The 21,763-nt window shown below is 42.7% G+C and overlaps 1 long non-coding RNA gene across 1 annotated transcript; it reads right to left on the bottom strand.

Annotated features, from left to right (window-relative positions):
- Positions 1-7,335: 7,335 nt before the first annotated feature.
- On the bottom strand, positions 7,336-13,550 carry LOC120096225 (uncharacterized). The gene is made up of 3 exons (XR_010056957.1): positions 12,971-13,550; positions 11,040-11,161; positions 7,336-9,643 (listed from the first exon to the last, which is right to left on the bottom strand). It is a non-coding gene; the product is annotated as an uncharacterized LOC120096225 (long non-coding RNA).
- Positions 13,551-21,763: the final 8,213 nt, after the last annotated feature.

A 21,763-nucleotide genomic window follows, 5' to 3' on the forward strand; every position in this document is an offset into this window, starting at 1 on the left:
AGATGGGATGTCCATCACCATCCTCAGTCTGTCCATCTTCATGTTCTGAACTTCCAGTGGGGCTCTTGGTTCTGAACCCCAGAGTCTTCCTGACCCAGCTGGCATGGCATGTGACCTACATTACTCCTCGGCCTGAATTCTTTGTGTCATACTTTGCCAGCTTTTCCTCTTTGCCTCACCCATGGTGGTTTTACCTTGTAAAACTCAACAATCAGGAGTGGAATTGTCCTCAAACTCATTTGCTTCCACGAAGACTCTCCCCTCAATTAGTCATGTGTTAATAAGAATGCCTTTCCATTATCCTGAGGGAATCCATCACTTCTGCCTTAGATTAGTGCTGACTACTTTCATTCTCCATTTCCTACTTGTTCTTATTTTCTGAATTTGTAACTCTTTTGAAGGAATGAATGACTCTTCTTACTCTGTTAACTTTCATTGCTGGCTTTTCTGCTCAACTTTCAGGTAGTCATAAGCTCTTGCCTGTTTCCAGTTGCTTTGGGCCACTGTTAGAAACGACATTTTGGCTAATGCAGCACTGTTGGTTGATCGATCATCCTGACCAGGCGCTGGAGGCTGATGCTTCCACAGCTGATCTCTCCCCACTTTCAGACTGGACTGACTTAGGACCTCAAGCTTGCTGGGTCAGAATTCTACAGCCCCATCCCTTCTCTTAACTTTTTCAGTTCTTCCCCTCCCCCATCTACCATCTACTGTTTGACATTGAAGCTGTGGGAGTCAGAAACTGAGTTTTGTGTTTCAGAGCCACCTTACACATGAGGTCCTCACTCTTTGTCCCAAGAGTACCTTTGGAGAAGAGCTCAGAACCCGAAGGGAGCATTAATGTCTGTGGGGATTTGGTTCTCTCTCTGGCTTTCTAGAATACTCTTTAATACTCTCTCCCCTCATTTCACGTCTTCCCCTTGACTGTCACAATCCTTTTTCTCTTTGAGGTCACTGAGAAAAGTGAAGAGACAGTTACAGTATCTCATGTCTCCAATCCCGGCATTTTGAGTCCAAGGACAAGCTAAGGGTTCTAGTTTGCTTTTTGTTGCTGTAATAAAATACTGACTATGGGAAAACAACTTGGGGAGCAAAAATTTTATTTTAGCGTACAAGTTATAGTCTATCACCAAGGGAAGCCAAGGCAGGGACAGAGTAGAGACCATGGAGGAACACTGCTAACAGGCTTGTTTCACTACCTAGGCCCACCTGCCCAGGGATGACACCACCCACGGTGGGCTTAGCTGTCCCACATAAATCACAAACAAGATTTCCCATAGACAGGCCCACCTGAGGCAGTTTGATGGAGGCACAAGTCCTCAAGTGTGGTTCACTCTTTCCAGGTGATCCTAATTTCCAGGCAAATTGACAGGAAGTAATCAGCACAGGTACATAGCAAGTTCCAAATCACCTGGAACTATATATGTGTGTGTGTGTGTGTGTGTGTGTGTGTGTGTGTGTGTATCAGATGAATTATCTATTCACTCTCATATGCTCTCCCCACAAAACCCCTCCTCTCTCATTAGTAACTCTTCCTCCTCTAACTTTCAACTTGTGGTAGTCTACCTGGTCTCTGTTCCTACTCTCCTATTTCCTGTGACTCCTCTCATTCTTCAGATTTCAATATCATTTGCATCTAGTGCTCCAAAGTGTATATTTCCATTTAAACAGTTAGGACCGGGAGCTTAATTGCTAGTTCTACATAAATAATACCCAGCTCAAACCTAACACACCCAAAGTAGTCTTTCCTTTCTTCCCAGCCTGCTTCACTCGCATCTAACCATTTCGTGAAGTTAAAAACTGCCTTCTTTGCTTACTTATTCTAAAACATAGCAACGAACTTTTCTTCCTGGTTTTCTCAGAGAGAAATTGAAGTCCTTTCTGTGGTTAGCAGGGCCTTCCTTGCTCTAAGCCTACCCCACTTTTCCTTCCATTCTTTCTATCTCCCTTCATGTATTAGTTGGTTCTACAGCAGCCATCTTGATGCCTGTCGAACCTGCCTAGCTCATCATGCCTCTGGGCCTTTGCACTTGCTGTTCCTTCAGGCTGAAATACTCTTCACCTACGCATCTCCAAAGCTGTTTTCCTTGTGTTTTTACTTAAATGATGGACTAGTAAAGGACAGCTTTTCCTGGTATTTGCTTGGCTTCTGAATTCCTTTCTCAGCGGCGCACGTGCATGCACACATACAGATGTGTGTGCTCCTGTGCATAAACACAGTCATCAGAGGGATGTGCTCTGGCCACTGTATGTAAATTGTATCCATGTCATTTACCTAACTTTATGTTTTCCTTAGCACTTATCATTATCTGACACATTACAGGGTCGCACGTGCATTTATCTCATATCTGCCTCCACCTTCTCCCTTTAGATTGAATTCTGGCTCACAAGGACTTTACTGTAAATACTCTTGTATCACTAAAACCAATTTCTGGTACATCATGGGCTCTAGATAAATATTTGTTAAGTAAATGAATAAGTAAGTCCTCTTCCTGTTGAAAGTCTTTTAACTAGCCTGTCATTGGCTGGGTAGCAGTTGATTAATTATAAATAATCATAATATAAACCTTAGTACAGTTCCCCCTATAGTTAGTTATTTTATCTCCAACAAATTTCCTTATAATGCCTTCTGCTGTGATGGTTAAACTTACTGCTTGAGGACAGTTTCCTGTTCTGGGGATGAAATTAGATCTAAATGACTAAGACTATAAAGTAGGTAGATGACTCCATTAAGTGAAATTAGTGGTATCCTGGAATGTGTGCATAAGAAATGTAAATTTTATGTAAATCTTTACCTCTCCTTATATGAAGAATGGGAACATTTAGAAGCTAGAAGTGGCTAGACTCAGTTCACCACCTTATCCTGCCAGGTCCTCCCACGATCAAGAAAGCAAGACTTTGGTCAAACCCAGGCTCTGTCACTAGTTAGCTTTGTGGACTTGGGTACGTTCCTTTAGCTTCTCTGCCTCTCTGCCTGAGTTGGTAATTCATAAGGCTGCTGCCTTGTGTGATTGCCCTGAGGATTTTATGAGCTGATGCATATAAGGCATCTACACGACAGTACACAGAAGCACATGGGAAGTACGATCTTTATTCATCCACTCTCACACCCCCTCCCCCTCTCCCCAGCTGCCAGTCTTAGCAATATACTGTCTTTGTTCCAGGCACCTGGCCCAGGCTTTACTACATGGTACTCTGTGTTCACTGGGTGTGGCCACCATGCCTTCTGCACACTTTTTGTCCCTTCCCTCCCCTCCTCTCTCTTACCCTCCTTCCCTCTCTCCCACCTTCCCTTCTGTGGATTCAGCCTCTCCTCCTCTTCCTCTATGCCCTCTCTCCATGCTGGAGTCTGGGGTCCACTAACTTTCTACCCATTCCCTCCCTCAATGTTTCTGTGCTCATTGACAGACTTCCAGAGGGAAATGACCTGGTTTGCCACCCTAACAGTCAGCACCAAGGCCTTAGCAACTCTCACTTCTTGGGTAACATTTGACTCCTTCAACTTATCAGAGCTTAGAGGCCCTTCATCAAAACCTGCTTATCAAGGTAATCAGAAATACCACTGCAGCACTCTGGGCCCATATGTGGGTTATATCAGCAGCAGCTGCTGCTTTAGAGAACTGCCTTGTCTTATCAACAATCCTGGGCTAACTGAAAAATCCGCCATAACCAGTTGTCAGGCTTGTAGCTCCTTAGGGGCATCCATGAAATAATGCTATTGGTATGCAAGTTCAATGATGATGAGACTGTAGGAGGGAATCAAAGACATGTTCAGTGGAAATGTCCTCCTCCCCTTCTTTTTTCTACTATGTCCCATGCCTCTTCTTTATAACACATGCTCAGGAGGTCAATGCTCCCTGGATTTTTTGCTTCTTAGGAATCAGGCACAGTTAATCAGCACTGAGAAGACAAAGCCATAAACAATAGTCTAGAGGTAGTGTCTTAATGTGATTGTCTTCAAGTACTTGTGTGTGCAAGGGTGTTGGATGTGTGTGTGTGAATAATGTGCATATCTTTACTCATGTGTGAGGTTAGAGGCTGATCTCTCTGTTTGTGTTATGAGAGGTCCCATTGATTGTGGAGCTCACTTAGTTGGCTAGAGGAGCTGGCCAGCAAGCATCACAGCCCTCCTTTCTTCAGCTTCTGAATACAGGGTAACAGATGTGTGCCCCTGTGCCCAGGTTTTTAGAAATTGACCATTGGGGATAGACCTGAGGTCTTTGTGTTCACCTGACAAGCATTCTACATACAGAGAATTCTCCTTGGCCCGTATTCAGGCACTTTGTAAAACATCCTTCCAGGCATTAAGTTCTTAATTCTTTGTCCCTGCCAGCGGGGACCCAGTTTTTCAGGGTCCCGAAGGGGTGCTACCCTTGGGCCTAAATGGGGGGCAAGAGAAGAAGGAGACCAAGTAAGATTCTATTGTCAAGGTCTCGTTTATTGGGATGAACGTTACAGCTTTAAGGCTTTCAGGTAGGGGGAGTGACCTTTGTGAAACATAAAGGAGGGGGAGATGAGGGTATAGGGAGTGATAGCTGGAGGCAAAGAGGTCAGGCGATGAGGTCAGGTGGTGGAGACACTGGGTGTTGACTGAGGAGATAACTGGTATCTGCTCGAGCTGAGGCATCCCTTGAATGTTATCTTCCTGTGCCGTAAATTCATGGGAGAAGCTTTGTCCAACAATCTTAAGACTTATGGCAGTCATCTTAGGGGTGAATATCTGTGGCCAAACAGCCCAGAGTCACCTAGTCACTTTGAGCCATGCAGTCAAAAAGTGGCTAGGCCCAAATCCAATACGGCTCCGTGCTATTGTTGATATAAACAGGATAATCATCACTAATCTATATTGTCTGCATTCATGACATCTCTCTGTGGTACCTCTAACCATAAATCATAATCATAAACTGTGTCAACTCTTTCTTGGGGAATGAACCCTTACCTCTGTACTACATACATTATATATCTTTAATGCTATCTATTAACTAAATAAAAAAAAAAGAAGGCTCATTGAAAAGGCTCATTGATTAAACCGATGGCATACATATATACATTCATTCAGAATGTTTGAAGATGTTTTAATAAGTAAATGTTATCAGGTCTTACAAAGTAAAAGTTACTATCTGCATAAGCCATACAGATTGACACATTAGAATATGTAATAAAACCACATGGAAATTTATACTAAACACAGGGTTATTTTTGCATAAAGAAACTCTTCAACTTCTCAGAGTAATAAAACTAAAAGAAACTGGTCTCCAAAGAGTAAAGTTGTGTTTGTGGTTTTCTTTCCCTATACTTTGTCATGCTTTCAAGATAAATGTATTTTGAAGTTCAGTACAGGTTCTAAATATAAGGCAGCCTTATATTTGGGTTGGGAACTTTTCAGACCCATTGCCTGGAGGAAGACACTATAACATCCATCTAAAGGGATAAAGATGTTTTCTGTTTGATTTCTCTTTACTGCATTTGTATCATAGTATACTATATTTCTTGACAAAAACAGCCTACACATCTCTGTTGTTTGAGCAGGAGGAAGTCATTAATAGGAAAAGTTATTGAAAATGGCCATGCTGTATACTCCCCAAGATAAATGAGCTGAGTATCAAATGTTTCTGTTGTGAATTGTTTTATACTTCAATGTGCCTTATTAAACCCATTTGTTGAACACACCGAAAGATTGAATATCTCCCTAAACTGACACTGGAAAGTATTTGTGATTCTTCTGCTCAGAGCTTATAAGATACTGTTTCTGGGTTTCCTGGAATCCGTTCAGGTTACCAGAGGAGAAATCACAGATGAAAAAAAAAAAAGGAAAAAGAAGAACAGAATTTGCAGTTTATAAACACATATTTTAAAGAAGATCAGAACAAAATTGAAAATTGTATACATAATAGAAAACACCTGGGAGAAAGCATACAGATCCCCATGGGAGGTGACTTTTTTTTCGACCATAAGGAGCCTAAACTGTGGAAGAACACAGAAAGCACACTAGCCATTACCATTACCAGGTTCTAAGAACACGAGGGGAAAGCTTGTGATCAGAGTGGTTGGAGGCCGCAATGTTCTAACCCTCTGATTTCACCCATATGAAAGGTGGGATCTGAGTGTGTTAGATTAATATTCAGTTAACATATATTTAACATATATTTGATTACCTACTAGTCTGAACTCTTGTGCTGGTATGAGTTTTGACTTTTATTTACTTATTTTTAATGTATATTGTTTCTTTTTATTTACCTATTTTATTTATTTATTTTTACACTCCAGATTTTATTCCCCTCCCAGTCCACATCCCGTACTCCCTCCCCGCACCCCCTTCCATCTCCACAAGAATGTCCCCAACCCACCAGACCTCTAAATTTCATGGGGCCTCCAGTCTCTTGAGGGTTAGGTGCATCTTCTCTGACTGAACCCAGACCCTGGAGTCCTCTGCTGTATAGGTGTTAGGGGCCTCATCTCGGCTGGTGTGTGCTGCCTGGAAGTTTGGACTTTTAAATGATCTAAAGAAGGATCTCCAAGGGACTACGATTTACTTATAAGACTGTCCTCTAATGTGTTTCATCCAACAACCATGTTTTCCCAGACTTATCCACACAGATGTTTGTTTGCCTTCATTTATTTTTTATCCTAATGCTGTCTATGGCAAGAAAAAAGATGTCAGTCTGTACTCTGACTCGATTTCTTCCCGACATGGTTTCAAGTATCCCTTCTTACTTCTCCAACTTTTAAAATGTCATTTGGGGCTAGGCAGATAATTTTGGGTGAAAAGTGCTTACAGCTCTTTCAGAAACCCAGCACCCAAGTAAAAACCAGATGCTCTTGTAAGTGCCTATAAGCCATTGAGGCAGTGGGGCAGACGCAGGAGGATCCTTGGAAGCTCTCAGGACAGCTAGTCTCTAAACAGGGGTATATACAACAAGAGACACTGTGTCAAACAAGGTAGGAGGTGAGGAGACACACACACACACGTGTTTTGGCATGCATGCTCAGACACATATATACATCCACCCAGAGAGCAATCATTCAAATATCCACATATGCACACACATGCAAGCACAAGCACACACACACACACACACACACACACACACACACACACACACACTCACACACACTCACACACAAAGATTTTTTAAAACGTCACACAGTTGGGTTGGGGATTTAGCTCAGTGGTAGAGCACTTGCCTAGCAAGCACAAAGCCCAGGGTTTGGTCCCCAGCTCTGGAAAAAAAAAAAAGAAAAGAAAAAAAGAAAATGTCACACAGATGAACAATGTATTTTCCTGACATCTTATATTTTAAAATTTTTAACATATGAAAGAACCTCGATCAAGTCTCAGGATGGCGTGCCCCTGGAAACACGAGAGACCGGTCTTGATGTAAAAGCAAGAGGCAGTTTAATAATAACGGAGCTCCGGGCCCACACGTGTCTCACGCAGGAGACAGAGGAGTTGACCCTGAAACTCAAAAGTCGGCAGTTTATATAGGGAAAGCTAGGGGATTTTGGCGCGGTTACACACAATTGGCTCATTCAAACATAGCAGTGAGATTACAACATAGCAGGAGAGTATGTGCTAGAAGTCAGGGGCTTATCAGGGTCTGGAGGACATCTGGTTAATGTATGACTCTTAGTAAGCTGGGGGAGATGTCCTCCTGCCAGATGGTTTATGAGTCAATCCTGATAACTCGGGCTGGTTCCTGCATTCCTTTTCTTTATCTTTATGGTCTGTTAGTCCTAGCAGCAGGGCAGGACAGTGTTTAGCTCTGAGGCTGTGAATTTTGAAGCTTATTCTTTTAATATCCTTTCACATACATCACGAATGAGGTCTAGTTGGCAGAAGCACTAGAGAGTATGTTACATTTTTTAAAAAGGAATCATCTGTGTTGCCAATAGTGTAAGACTCTCAGAGAGAATCTTCCCTCAGGAGGGAGATCCTCAAGCCCAGTGACCAGACCGAGTCCACAGGATGCAATCTGCAAGAGGATTTTTATTGATCAAGATACACAGGTATCTGTGGGCGTCCCAGTCAATTCGGAAGACTGGCGCACCTAGCAGAACCAGGGACGGGTTTTTATAGGGCATTGGGGAGCAGAAGCAGGCTTACAGAAGCAGATGCATGGTTACAGGGATGTGATTGGTGGAGTAAATGAGGCATACGTGTATGTTACCTATTTTGGCTATAATCATAACAGTGAGTTAGCAAAAAGTACATGATAGTCAGGGCTTCCGGGGGCTCAGGGACTGTTTCTTTTTCCTGCCAGGTGGCCAATGGAGCAGTGCCCATACTTTAGTCTGATTTCTGCATTTTGTTTTCTTTTCTGGTCTGTTTTGTCTAAATGATGGGTCAGCTTGTCCCACATATCTAAAAACTTACTTTTTACTTCTATAGTTGAGGGCCTTGGGCTTGTACAATTCCCTTTTTGGGAGAGGGTCTTTCATTCCCCCATTTTCTTTTTTTGTCCTTGAGTGGAATCTTCCACTCAACTTGGTTAAGGTACCTCTGTTTTTTGGTTTTTTTTTTTTTATATATATCTGAGTCAATGGCAGTTCTGAATTCTCTATAAGCCTTGCATTGTAAGGCAACAGCAGATGTCCTTGTGCTGCCCTTTTAGCACCTGGATAGCCTTAAATAATTCTCAACTCTCTTTTGTTTCTTATTAAGTCTTTAGCATCAGGATTCTAATCTGGACACTATCTGAACCTATACACCAAGGTCTTTTAGAACTTCTAAACTTATATAGGTTGTGATCCCTGAGGCACAGTCCCAAGAAGTGTTAGGAGTACTAACATATGCAATGTTACATCATTTGCAATAAAAATCAAGCCTATCCCTACACCTATTCTGAGGGAACCAAGAGCAAACGTGAAATTCTTGTTTCTAAAACACACTCCTCAAGTGAGCATTATAGCAACCTCCCAGTCACTTAGGTCTAGGGAGCTTTTTGAAGATCTAAGTGTCCCTCTAGGTCCCAGCTCTCAGCCCCAACAGCTAGTACGCTGCTGGTGAGGGCTGAGAATTGACGGCTGTCAGGGTGGTCAGCAGCACCAGGTACGGTCCTTTCCAGCGAGGCTCGAGTGTCTGGGCTCAGTGTAGCTGTAGTCTCTAACCTGGAACTGATGACATGTCTCAGGGGTCTCCGGGGCATAGGCTGCTGTCAGCTGTGTGCAGATTTCTTTCTGTATCGCCTGTAGGTCTTTTAGCCTGGCATATAAATTATTATTACTATGACATGTTGGTTCAGTAACATCATCTGATACAGTCAGGGGAGCTGAGGCCCCATATAAGATCTCAAAGGGTGTAAGGCTGAATCTGGAAGAGGTATTTCTTGCTCTGAAGAGAGCAAGAGGGAAGGAGTGTCACCCAGTCTGTGCCAGTCTCCATGGTTAATTTGGTCAGGGTCTCTTTTAGAGTCTTATTTATTTATTTTATCTGTCCTGAACTTTGAGGTCTGTAAATATAACGTAATTTTCAATCGACCTCTAAATATTTGGCCACACCCTGGCTTACCTTGGCAACGAAAGTAGGGATGTTGTCTGACCAGATTACCTTGGGCATTCCAAATCGGGGGAAGATTTCTTCTAGTATCTTCTTGATGACTATTGAGGCTGTCTCTTGCTTGGTGGGGAAAGCTTCTACCTATTCCTGAAAAGATATGTATAAACACTAGGAGACATTTATTACCATATTTTCCTGGTTTTATCTCTGTGAAGTCCACTTCTCAGTAGTATCCAGGCCGTTCCCCACGGAGCCTCTTACCACAGTCAACCTTCCTGAAAACAGTTACCTTTTGGCCTGGTATACATCAGTGCACGATCTGTTACACGAGATACTTGAGACCTGTGACATAATATTTAGTTTTTGAAAACGTCTGGATGAGTTTGCATCTTTTTTTTTCTTGCCCTCAGATATCAGCAGGCCCTTCTGCTGATGGGCTGTAGCAAAGGCATACGTGCTGTCCACATAGATGTTAAGTCCCTTTCTCAGCCCAAGGGCTTTGGTGAGGGGAGCGAGCTCTACCCTCTGAGTAGAAGTGTCTTCTGGTAGGGCGTGAGCCCATATGATTCTGTTTCCATCTACCACTGCTGCCCCAGCCCATCTTTTATTCCTTCTCTAAGAAGCTGCTCCCATCTATGAACCAGATGGCATCTACCCCCTCTGTTGGCTAATCAGTCCGATCTTTATGCCACTCCTGTGCTTTAGTGAGCACCTGCTGACAGTCATGAAGCAGGGTGTCTAGGTCGGGGTCCGGGAGCAGGGTTGCAGGGTTTAGACTCGTAGGGGCAGTCTGGAATCACAAGGAACAAGTGGGATACCCGGCCCACGCCAAGGTCCACTGTTCTTCGGGTAGTCCATGAGTATCGTTTGTTGTCAGTAGTCCCCATATTCAAGGTCTTTTGCTGGACACTAGCCCATTTGGGCATAGGAGCACAGAGTGTTGGGCCCCCGTATTCACAAAACAACTGGGCAGGCTTCCCTTCTATCTTAGCGCATAGCAAGCACTCTAGGACCAAGAGGCTTGCCTTCCAGGCTGCTGGAGAGGCCCCTCTTGTTCTTCCTGGGGCAGTCCCTGACCCAGTGTCCTTTTTCCTTGTGATAGGCACACTGATCTTTAGCTAGGAATTCTCTTCTGTTGCCAGGTACTGTCTTCCTAGGTTCCCTAACTACTGTGGCTAGTATATATTCCTCTCCTGTCTTTTATGTCTCTTTAGCTCTCTATCTTCTTTTTCCTTTTGTCTCTTTTCTTCCTTAGCTTCCTGTTCTTTTTACCTTCTTTCCTCTTCCTCTTCCTCAGTCTCTCTCTTATATCTTCTGCACCTTCCTCTACAGCTATTAGATGCTGTCCACTTATGTAACTACACTTCAACTTTACTTTCTCTGCAACTTACACTAACCCTCAGCAACTTAGCTTAACCCTTCAAATTTCTGTAACTTTCTCTCTTTATATCTTTTCCTTATCTTAGCCAGATTGGTGGGGCATTTTCCAGCCCCTCGGAGACCCACCCTTGGAGCCTGGTGGCAGACCCGGAGCACTCCCTACCTTCAGGGGTATTCAAGTCAACAGTAAGGAGTGAGGGTCTTCCATCCGTGTCTGGAACATTCTTTCTGGCCTCTAGTAGGATTCCATCTTTTTTCAGTGGTAAAGAAGACCTGTAACAGTTACTAACAAGCATCTCAAATGGGATGGTGAGAAAACAAGAGAATCTTGAAAATAGATGTCCACTGAAGAGGACAAATAGCATTTAGTCACACAGCTAAACCAGGAGGACTTTTTGGGACAAAAAGGCCGTTGTAAAAATAAGCACAAGCTTTGTGTCTGTGAAACAGAACGGCAAGCAGAGAGGGAGCTGATCTGTTACCGACTATCTCTCTGGACTTAAGAACTAATAACAAAAGGATGGAGAGATGGTTAGGACCTGGGTGCTAGATGCCAAGTGGCTGACAAAAGAATTGTAACCGGTTCACCTGGGACTTTCAGGACCTCAGTAGCAGCCCTTTACCAAACTGTCTCAGTGGGCTAAAGGCCCATGGAAAAGAAAACATTAATCCTGACCTTGGCCACAGCCAAAGCCTGAATTCTAAATTTTGACTGGCAAAACAAAGTTCTTCACAGTTTGTTGTAGATTCTTTTTGAAACTATTTTAGGGGCTTCTCTGTCCCCCAACCTGGGGCATTTTGACCACAGGGGCAGTAACTGGCTGCTGTGGGGATAGGATCAAAGGCACTCTCCATGTCAATGATGACTAACAGGGAAGGTTACTTAATGTTGGAGATCAACTCCTCTCTTGGAATAGGGCCAGCAGATATGGCAGGCTCCCTTAAAGAATTTCTCTTAATGAACACTCTCCTTCTGTGAGCAAGTGTTGAAGGTCTGGTCACTGAAGGCAGCAACTGGAATTATTATTTTTTCACAGGGCCAAACGTCTCATAAAACAACCACTAACTCTATATTATCGTATTGTTGTCAAAGCGTCAACCTTGGCCGGCCTCATCTCCTTGAAACTCCTCTTACGCTGACTTGGCCAGAGCTGCGCCACTGCCCACATGCAGCCTGCAGCTTGCTAGCAGGCCTGCATGCTTGTCACCCTCAGCCCCTATATTTTTCTACTCTGTGCTGTCCCTTCCTTAGAAGCTGTGAATGTTTAAGCAACAGGGAGAATTTTTCTTCAGGATCTAAGGTAAAGCTTTCAGGCTCTTGTTAATACCTGCTTCAGACAGGGTCACTCACTAACCTGGAGTTCTTCATACACAACTGTTAACAGCAGCTAGACTGGACAAGGGGAGCAAAGGGAGGGGCATCTCTCCTTGGGGAGGAGGCTAAGAGAGAAAGATAAAACAATTTTTCTCAAGCAAATTATTTCCAAGTTAAGCACCAAGAGGACCAAGTAAAACTCCTTGACAAACAAAGCAAACAGTTTCATGATTTCAAACACAGTCGTCAGTCCAAGATTTTAAACACAGTCGTCTGTCCAAAGTCCAAAAACGAAACAAAAGCCAAAAAGACACTGGACAATACCACAGAAAACAAACCAGACAAACAAGACCAAGACAAAGCATCCTATAACCAATTTCCACAGATATTCAAAGAAAATTAGTACACAAAGAAGACAAACAATTTCAACAGTCAAACAAGCAACAGACAGATGCACCGTGCGGCTTCGGTGTCAAACTGAAACCAAAAATTCAGACAGAGGCGATGAGGGTCCGGATCCTTCAGTGGATCCGGCTCTCTCCTCTCTCCTCCAACCCAAAACCACGTATCCTTCTGATACAGGCTGAGCCCCGAAAAACCGGGCTCCAAACACCCTTGGAACGTCTTCCAGGGCTGCAGGGGAGAAGTCTGAGCTCGTCAGCTGCTTCTCTGGCCCGCCCAAATAAAAACGGTATAGACCCAAGCCAAGTAACTAAGCATTTACAGAACAAGTCACAAAGCAAGACAAGACAGGACAAGACAAACACTGGCCAGCTTACCTTCCGGTGGGTGGTCGGTGGTCTCTAGGCAGTGGATCTCCGATCCCGGACGAGCCTCCATAATGTAAGACTCTCAGAGAGAATCTTCCCTCAGGAGGGAGATCCTCAAGCCCAATGACCAGACAGAGTCCACAGGCTGCAATCTGCAAGAGGATTTTTATTGATCAGGATACACAGGTATCTGTGGGCGTCCCAGTCAATTCGGAAGACTGGCGCGCCTAGCAGAACCAGGGACGGGTTTTTATAGGGCATTGGGTGCAGAAGCAGGCTTACAGAAGCAGATGCATGGTTACAGGGATGTGATTGGTGGAGTAAATGAGGCATACGTGTATGTTACCTATTTTGGCTATAATCATAACAGTGAGTTAGCAAAAAGTACATGGTGGTCAGGGCTTCCGGGGGCTCAGGGACTGTTTCTTTTTCCTGCCAGGTGGCCCATGGAGCAGTGCCCATACTTTAGTCTGGTTTCTGCATTTTGTTTTCTTTTCTGGTCTGTTTCGTCTAAATGATGGGTCAGCTTGTCCCACATATCTAAAAACTTACTTTTTACTTCTATAGTTGAGGGCCTTGGGCTCGTACAATTCCCTTTCTGGGAGAGGGTCTTTCAATAGTAATGTTCTAATAGTTTCCCTCAAAGACTGTAGTTTGCTTAATTTAATACTACTCATATAGTCAGAGGCTTGGACTACTCTTTGAAACCATCATTACCCTAAATATGTAAGCAATAACAGATGTAATTTATGAATTGCCTTTTCCATTAGGGTGCAGAATATACATTTCTATGGTTTCACTCACACCTGAATAATGATTGGTTAGTTTTTTAAATACAGATATTCTGATTAGGGGAGAACCAGTTCTTTTCACTTGTGACTGCCTATTTTAAGCCATATAAAGTACTATTTGTATCACAACATAATAAGTCCTTTTCACAGAAGTTTGTTTTTTTTTCTTCTGGAACAATGCATGATATCAGTGAAGACTGATGTTGATTTTTTTAATCCCTTTCCTTCACCTGTTAAAAGGCATCATGAGACTTCTTTACAAGTCTCACCAGAAGCTCGTTGTCTGAGAGGTTTCAGAACTGTTATGTCCTGTGCTCTATCACCAAGAGCCAACAAACCTCACTCGTTTATTGGGGTGAATATATTAATTTTCCATTCTTGTTTGAGCAAACCAAATTCATGAAATTTCAAAATAAGATGTCACTGCTTCCAGACTTCCTTCCCATCCTCCTTGGGAATGCCATCTTCTCCCTGGATCCCTTTTTTCAGTCTGACTGTGCTTGATAGGAGATCAAAGAGCTTTTGTTTCTGTTTTCTGTATCAATTAGACTGGCTGTCCTGTTTCAATGAAATTAAGTAGCCTCTGGAGAGGACAGACACCAGGGAGGAAGGGCGATGAACTGATGGTGATCATACAATATGGCTATCTTAATTCTTTCTAAGTGATAGTTTGTCTCACTGATGTTTTTTTCTTTTATGACCCTGTCTGGCTCATTCGTTCAGGACATCCAGGCGGCACACAGCAGAGCACGTAATCAGTGCTTCAGATTTCTAACAAGCTGGACAGACATGGGAGCTCTTTTCCTAGGTTGTGTATGCATCATTGTGGCGGTTTGCATATGCTTGGCCCAGGGAGTGGCACTATTAGAAGGTGTGGCCTTATTGCAGGAAGTATGTCACGGTGTGGTGTGGACTTGGAGACCCTCCTCCTAGCTGCCTGAGGATGCACAGTCTGTTCCTGGCTCCCTGTGGCTGAAGATGTAGAGCTCTTAGCTCCTCCTGCACTATGCCCGCCTGGACTCTGCCATGTTTTGTCTTTGATGATAATGGACTGAACCTCTGAACCTGTAAGCTAGCCCCAGTTAAACGTTGTCCTTATAAAAGTTGCCTCGGTCATGCTGTCTGATCTCAGCAATAAAACCTAACTACGACAATCATGTAGTACAAAAAAGTCTAGTATGTTTTTGCATGTTTAGTGGTTTTGTTTTATGGGATATGTGCCAGGTACTAAAATTTATATCAAATAAATTCAAAATTCTATACCTAGTATTTACCTCAGAGTTACTTAAAAGTAAAGTTATGCTCAGGGGTGGCTGTGCTCCAACAGCTGAGCAATGCCATGTAAGTAGCTATTGGTTATGCTATACATAGCCTCTATAGCTAGATGTCACTAGCCTGAGTTCTCCACTGCCATATCAAACTGCATGTTTTTGAGATAAGACTTTTGTTATCGCACTAGAGAGAGTGAAGCAATGCTTTTAAATGAGTAAACAAGGCAATGGTATTTATTAACCACATTCTCTCAGCATGCTTTCTCTCTTGTCTTTCAGGGATTTCTTGCCTCTTGTTTCTCAAAGGTCAGAAGGTATGACCTCCTTTGGGTTCACTTTCCAGGTCATCTTTGCACCAAGAAACTTAAACCTGGTCTTACCAGTATCCCATTGGAAAGATTTCTACTGTTTAATAAAACACACTTAATTTTGTCCTCTGAAAGATCTCACTTGCACAGCTGTTTTCCTTACACTCATGTTTTTGATTTATCCTTTTGTTTCTGGCAATCCATGAAGGGCAAACAAAATAGAATGGTGACAACTAAAATAGCCGCTTTTCCTGTCTCTTCCAATTGACTCCTTTTATCTGCCCCTCAGAACAGAATCTTCTGTTGTTGAGCGAATTAACTAATAGACTGATGGATTTTGTTTGTTTTGCTTTGCTTTGTTTTGAAACAAGTTTTCTCTGGATAGCTCTGGGTGCCCTGGAACTTGCTCTGTAGACCAGGCTGGCATTGAACTCAAATCTGCCTACTTCTGCCTCCCAAGTGCTAGGATTAAAGACATGCACCATCAGATTTGTTTTCAGGTCTCCTGTTCTTTAGTGGGATTTTACAAAATTTAGACCACTTGCTGTTTTCTGTTTGCTCTTTAATCCACCCCGACCTGAGTTCTGCCACCTCTCCCTGCTCTTTCTACAGAAGCTTAGAATATTCTTTTGGTACCAACAGTAATCACCAGTTAGTTTTATTCATCTCCTTTCTCAATTTTGCTAATGATTATACTCATCTGTCTGCCAGAAAAGCAACTTCTTTGCTAAGTGTGGTTTTACTGCTCCTAGTCACCCTTTGTGTTATAGCAGTGTCCTCTGAGGTTAAAGCATTCTGTTCCACAGGAAGCTCCTGAAGCAGGAAGGAAAACAACTCAAACTAGTTTCAGAAAGTCTCTGGAACTGACCAGATTCACTAGGTCCCTCCCTCCTGACCATAAAAGCTGAGAGTTCCCTCCAGGCATAACCTGACGACTTATCTAAGCCACCCGTCTTCCTGAAAGAAACAGAAAGCAGCCAATCTTCCTGGAAAAGGTTTAGACCAACTGAGAAACCTGAAAGATTCTTCAATATGTTGATCTTTCTGTAGGCTGTGGAATGTGTTCCAGGTTCCTAGCATTGTGAGATGTCATCCATCTGGGTTGGCCTTTGATGATGCAGCTGTCTTTAAGTCATTTCTGTTGCTCCTGTAAGTAACCCCTCACCTATACTCCTGTAAATAACCCCAATAAAACCCATTGGCTAAGGAAGTTGTTTTTCTGTGGTATCTGTACTTTGGTCTGTCATGCTTTCCCTCTTTGGGATGAGTAGACATGGGGGTTGCATCTCCTCAGGTAAAGTTTTGTCACATAACACCCTTGTATCTGGTTTCTGTCTCTTCCAATTGACTCCTTTTATTTGTCCCTCAGAAGTTAAGTTCTTAAGCATTCTCTCTTCCTTTTCTCCTCTCCCCTACTCTAGGCTAGCTTATACATTCCTGGGACTTTCACACCTGACTTTTTCTCGAGGACTTTATCTCCAACAGATCATAGTAATTCTCCTGAGAGGTGCCTTAAAATTCAACATACTTGAGTATTCAGTGTAACCCCTTCCTGTGGATTTCTGTTAGAAATCTCTACCTGTTCTCCTGGCTCACTCAGAACCCATTATCCTCTCAGATGTCCAGGATGGGTGTGACCTTCTTCCTTATTTCCTCCCTTCTTGGTTCTGCCTCTGAAGAGAAGCTTTCTTCTTGCCTCTGTCCTTTCTGGCCGTTTTAGTCTAGAATGAAGTTGTAAGACTCTGGCTCAGTCATCCTTCTGATCACACCACTTAGAGGATTAGACCTTCAGTTCCCCACAGCCTTCAAGAAAAGTTCTGGTCCAATTCCTTAGTTAGCATATGATCCCCTTCATCCTACAGCCAAGCCTAACTTTATAATTACCTCTGACCTCCCATCCATATAGAGTTACCTACCCGAGAATGCTCCCCATTGTTCCTTCAAAGCTCACCTCATGATCTCCCCTTCCCTGGAATGTTCAGCTTTCTCCATCTCTATTTCTATGCCTACTGAATCTTTATTCTCCCTTAGAGCCCAAGGTCATGTTTTTCTATTGCCCTCCTCTTCACTGACCACAGTCCCTCTCTATTCCCCACCTCCAAACCATCAATGAATCTGCCTTTGATATTCATACAGCATTTTAGGTACACTTTCTTTTAATGCCCTTGTCTCATTGTACCGTGGCTGAATGTCTCGCTCAGTGGACTTCACCTTGTCTTCTGTAGAAGTGTAGAAGTTTCAACTGTCTTCACAATGAAAGATACTGGCTTCAGTAGGAATTAGGTCTTTGCAGTGCTCTCTGCCACCCATGTAGCCTGTGTATTAACGTGTGTCTCCTTACCTTCCCATCTCTAGTAGAGTAGATATAAATCGAAAGCATCGCTCTTCTTAGTCACCCTTGCCATCCAAGGTTTTTCACAGCCACTCTAAACAGAGGGTACTGAAGAAATAGTCAATAACTGGTCATTGTTTTAAGTCTCTCTAATTTGCATTTTTAGTTATTTCCAGCATTTGTCTTATGTTTAGATGTCAAATCGTGCCTTTGTTTTGAATAGCTAGGTTACGATATATACTAAGCCCTGATGACTCTGCTGTGAACATTTCAGTAACTGTAGCTACCACCTGCAAAGACAGCCAGGGAAACTGCAGTTGCTGGAGAAGATTGTATTAAGGTAGCAATAAAAAGTCTCACTTTTCAGGAACGTGAATCCAAGAAAGCAAGGAATTGCAAGGAAAAGCCCGAGCACAATGATGACCGCTGCTTGCTCACTCACCACACTGCAATGCCAATAAATGTGTAACATCACACACCCTGGAATTTGATATAATTATTAACCCCATTTATAAGAACAGAGAGAATCAGAAAAAAAGCAACCAAAGTTGCCTTAGCAAATATACTTAAAAAAAGAAGAAGAAGAAGAAGAAGAAGAAGAAGAATAGGAAAACAACAAAAAGCCTGCAGGTTCCAAGAACCACAGTGTCTTCTGTTGGTGGTTTCTTCATTACCAAGAAGTTCTGGGACAGTGGAAAACATAGCCGAATTTCTGTTAGTTGAGCAGGCTGGAGGGTGTGCTGGGTAATCATGGGGGAAGATCAGAGCCAGCTCCTAATTGGTATGTTGAGGCATGTCTGTAATCATAGCACTCAAGAATCCAAGGCAGGAGGACCTGAAGTTGGAGACCATCTAGTTTATACAGTGATTTTGGTCAGTCTTGATTTCACTGAGAGACTTTGCCTCCAACAAAACCAGTCTCCAAAGAAGAGCCAATTTTCTCTCTTTCTTTATCATCATTGGCTTGTACAGATAATGCACCTTCACTTTAGAGAAGTCGTCAGCACAGGCAAGTCCCTGGGATCTAAAGTGAAGTGCTGTTCTGAGTGAACTTGTCTCAGAACCTCCACATTCTTTCATACATTAAACAAAATTTTTTATGCGTGAGGGTGTTTTGTTTGCATATGTGTCTGTTCACCATGAGTGTGCACTGCCCACAGAGGCCAGAAAAGATATCAGATTCCCTGGAACTGGAGTTACAGATGGTTGAGAGCTGCCATGTGGGTGCAGGGAATAGAACCTGCATCTTCTAGAAGAGCAGCCAGTACTCATCTACACTGGGATAGCTCTCCAGATCCAGAGAGCTGAATTATTTTGTGAGTTCTCCACTAGTATCACAAGTTAGTGTTTTTATTTGTTGTTTTCTTGTTGCTGTGACCCAATACCTGACAAACTTAGGGGAGGAAGGATTTATTGTGGCTAACGATGACTACAGTCTAGAGCTAGGGTCATAGATGAGGTGGTGGGAATCTGCTCACAAAGTGGTGAATTCAGACGCAGAGGGGAACACCATCTCAGCCAGATTTCTCCATTTTCTCTTTTTATTGGGTTCTTGACCCCAACATTTTGTGGGTAGTGGGCGCTTTCTCCACTACTGACACACCCAAAGGAGTGTCTCATTAATGTTATAGGTGTTTCTTAATCCAATCAAATTGACAGTGGAGATTAATCATCACAGTAATTCTACGAAATACTCCTACTTTTTAAAAGGTGGCAAGCTGTCAAAACTGGGTTGCTTCAGGCAAGCAAATACAGCTATGACTGTCATCTTTACTGTCCCTTCACTCGTGTTCTTTCTGTCCCCCTTTTCTCTCTCTTCATCTCGGGTCAAAGTTCAGGTTGTGCTATGGGTATTTCACAGTTACCAACCCACATATACCTCCCCTTGGTCCATATCCTGCTTCCTACACATCTTAAAGATTCATATGTGAATTTCTCAATATTTGACGTATTTCAGAAACTGCACATCATGTTTTCAGTATATATTAAGTACTTTTAACTATCCTCATAAATGAACTCACCATTGCTCATCTCAATATGCATAATTAAAGTTTCCCTCCCCCAACCCTCCTGCAAATGAAAGGTCAAGCTTAAAATCTAGGGTTTCTTTGTCACTTGTATAATAGCAACTGTCCAGAATTGTAAGTGACATTCAGACACATGGCATAGAAAAACAATCAATATGTGTTAAAATACAAGTGAGAATAACTGAAGTTTATTTTCTATTTAGTAGAAGGTGGGTGCGTAAATTTTAAAAAATTAAAATTTTGTGCATGTGGAGGCCAAAGTTTCATTGCAAGTATCTTTCTCTATTGATTACCATATCGTCGTCATCATCATCATCATCATCATCATCATCATCATCATCATCATCATCATCAAAAACAACAACAACAACATCATCACTATTTTTAGTGTGTGTATATGTATGTATATGGGTATGCATGTACCATGGTATATATGGGGAGTTCAGAGAGCAACTTGCACGAGTTTGGTCTTTCTGTCTAACCTGGGAGTTCAGGGACTGAATTCAGGTCAGCCATTGTGCTGGGGTAAGATGCCATTACCCACTGAGGCAGGTATCAGCTCCCTCTTCCTTGTTTTTTGAGACAGGATTTCTTACTCAACCAGGAGCTGACATTTTGGCTAGACTGACTGGCCAGTGAGCCCCAGAGACCTCTCTGTCTCTGTCCACCACCATGTCTATCTTATATTTAAAGGGAATGAATCCAAACTCAGGTCCTCAAGCTTTAGTGTTAGCCATCTCTTTATGTGCATTGACTTATTTTTTTTTTACATCAGCCCTAGGTTTCCGAGAGATTACAGAACGTGCCCTGGTCAGCTCAGAAGTGATAATTCTTCAGTCTCACTTCTATATCATGAACTATTCTGCCTATCCATCTATGAGTGAGCTTGATCAATACTACCATGTTCTTTTATTCTGAGATGCCACCCAAGGTCTCACTTAGTATTTCAGAACAAAATGAATCACTAGCAACTATATCAGTATATACATAAATAGTCTAGGTTGTTGGGAAGATGGCCCACTTGGTCAGTTACTTGCTTTATAATCGTGATCACCAAGGTCTTTCTCCAGGACCCACATAAACGCAGGGCAGGGTTCGACACTGCCTGAGTGACCAGGAATCGGAGGCTGGATAGCCCAGAGACCTAGGTAGACACAAACATGACTGGCAATAAAATAAAATAATAAAATAAAATAAAATAAAATTCAATAATGATATGATTTTTAATGATATTCTGCTCTGTTCATAGATTGGTGCCTAGTCCAATTGTCATCAAAGAGACTTCCTCCATCAGCTGATAGAGTTACAGAGAACAACCAACTGTTAGGTGGAGTACTGTGAGCTCCAGATTCAGGAAGCCAAGACAGGAGGATTATGCCTGGGAAAATTAGTACTCAAAGAGAAAAAGAAAAGAAAAGAAAAGAAAGAAAGAAAGGAAGGAAGGAAGGAAGGAAGGAAGGAAGGAAGGTAGGAAGAAAGAGAGAAAGAAAGAAACTGAAAGAAAACAACAAACAGCAAAACAGTAAGTAACCAAAACCAAAGGATCTAAACCAACAAATGAAAAAAAAGGTGGGAGGTGACTTTCGGGGAGGTCGTTGATACAATTTAATGGTAGAGCACTTGAACATTATATCCAAAGCCGCCTTTGTTTCAATCTCCAGGTACTGGGTCTGTGTGTGTGTGTGTGTGTGTGTGTGTGTGTGTGTGTGTGTGTGTGTGTGTGTGTGTATCTGTTTATACAGAGCTAAAAAGCCAAGGGATAGAGTGGTATCAGGTACCTCTGCAGTCACACTTCAAATCATGCCATCAAGACTCTTGACATTCCCCCTACCCTTTCTCCTCTACCTCTCTTCCCTACCACCAATGACTCCCCCAACCCCACAAGTGTCTACCAGCTGTGCCCCCCATGCAACAACAGACCCAATTCTTATCTCTATGGTGTTCCCATTTTGTTCTTGAACAATAGCTTCACTCCTACCATATTCTTTTATTCTAAGATGAATAGAATAAAAGGGTTTTTTTTATGACCCTGCCTAATATTATTCCAGCACCAAGTCCAGTAGAGAAGGGAAA

The sequence above is a fragment of the Rattus norvegicus genome, chromosome 13 (genome assembly GCF_036323735.1).
Source record: "Rattus norvegicus strain BN/NHsdMcwi chromosome 13, GRCr8, whole genome shotgun sequence".
Classification (NCBI taxonomy): domain Eukaryota; kingdom Metazoa; phylum Chordata; class Mammalia; order Rodentia; family Muridae; genus Rattus; species Rattus norvegicus.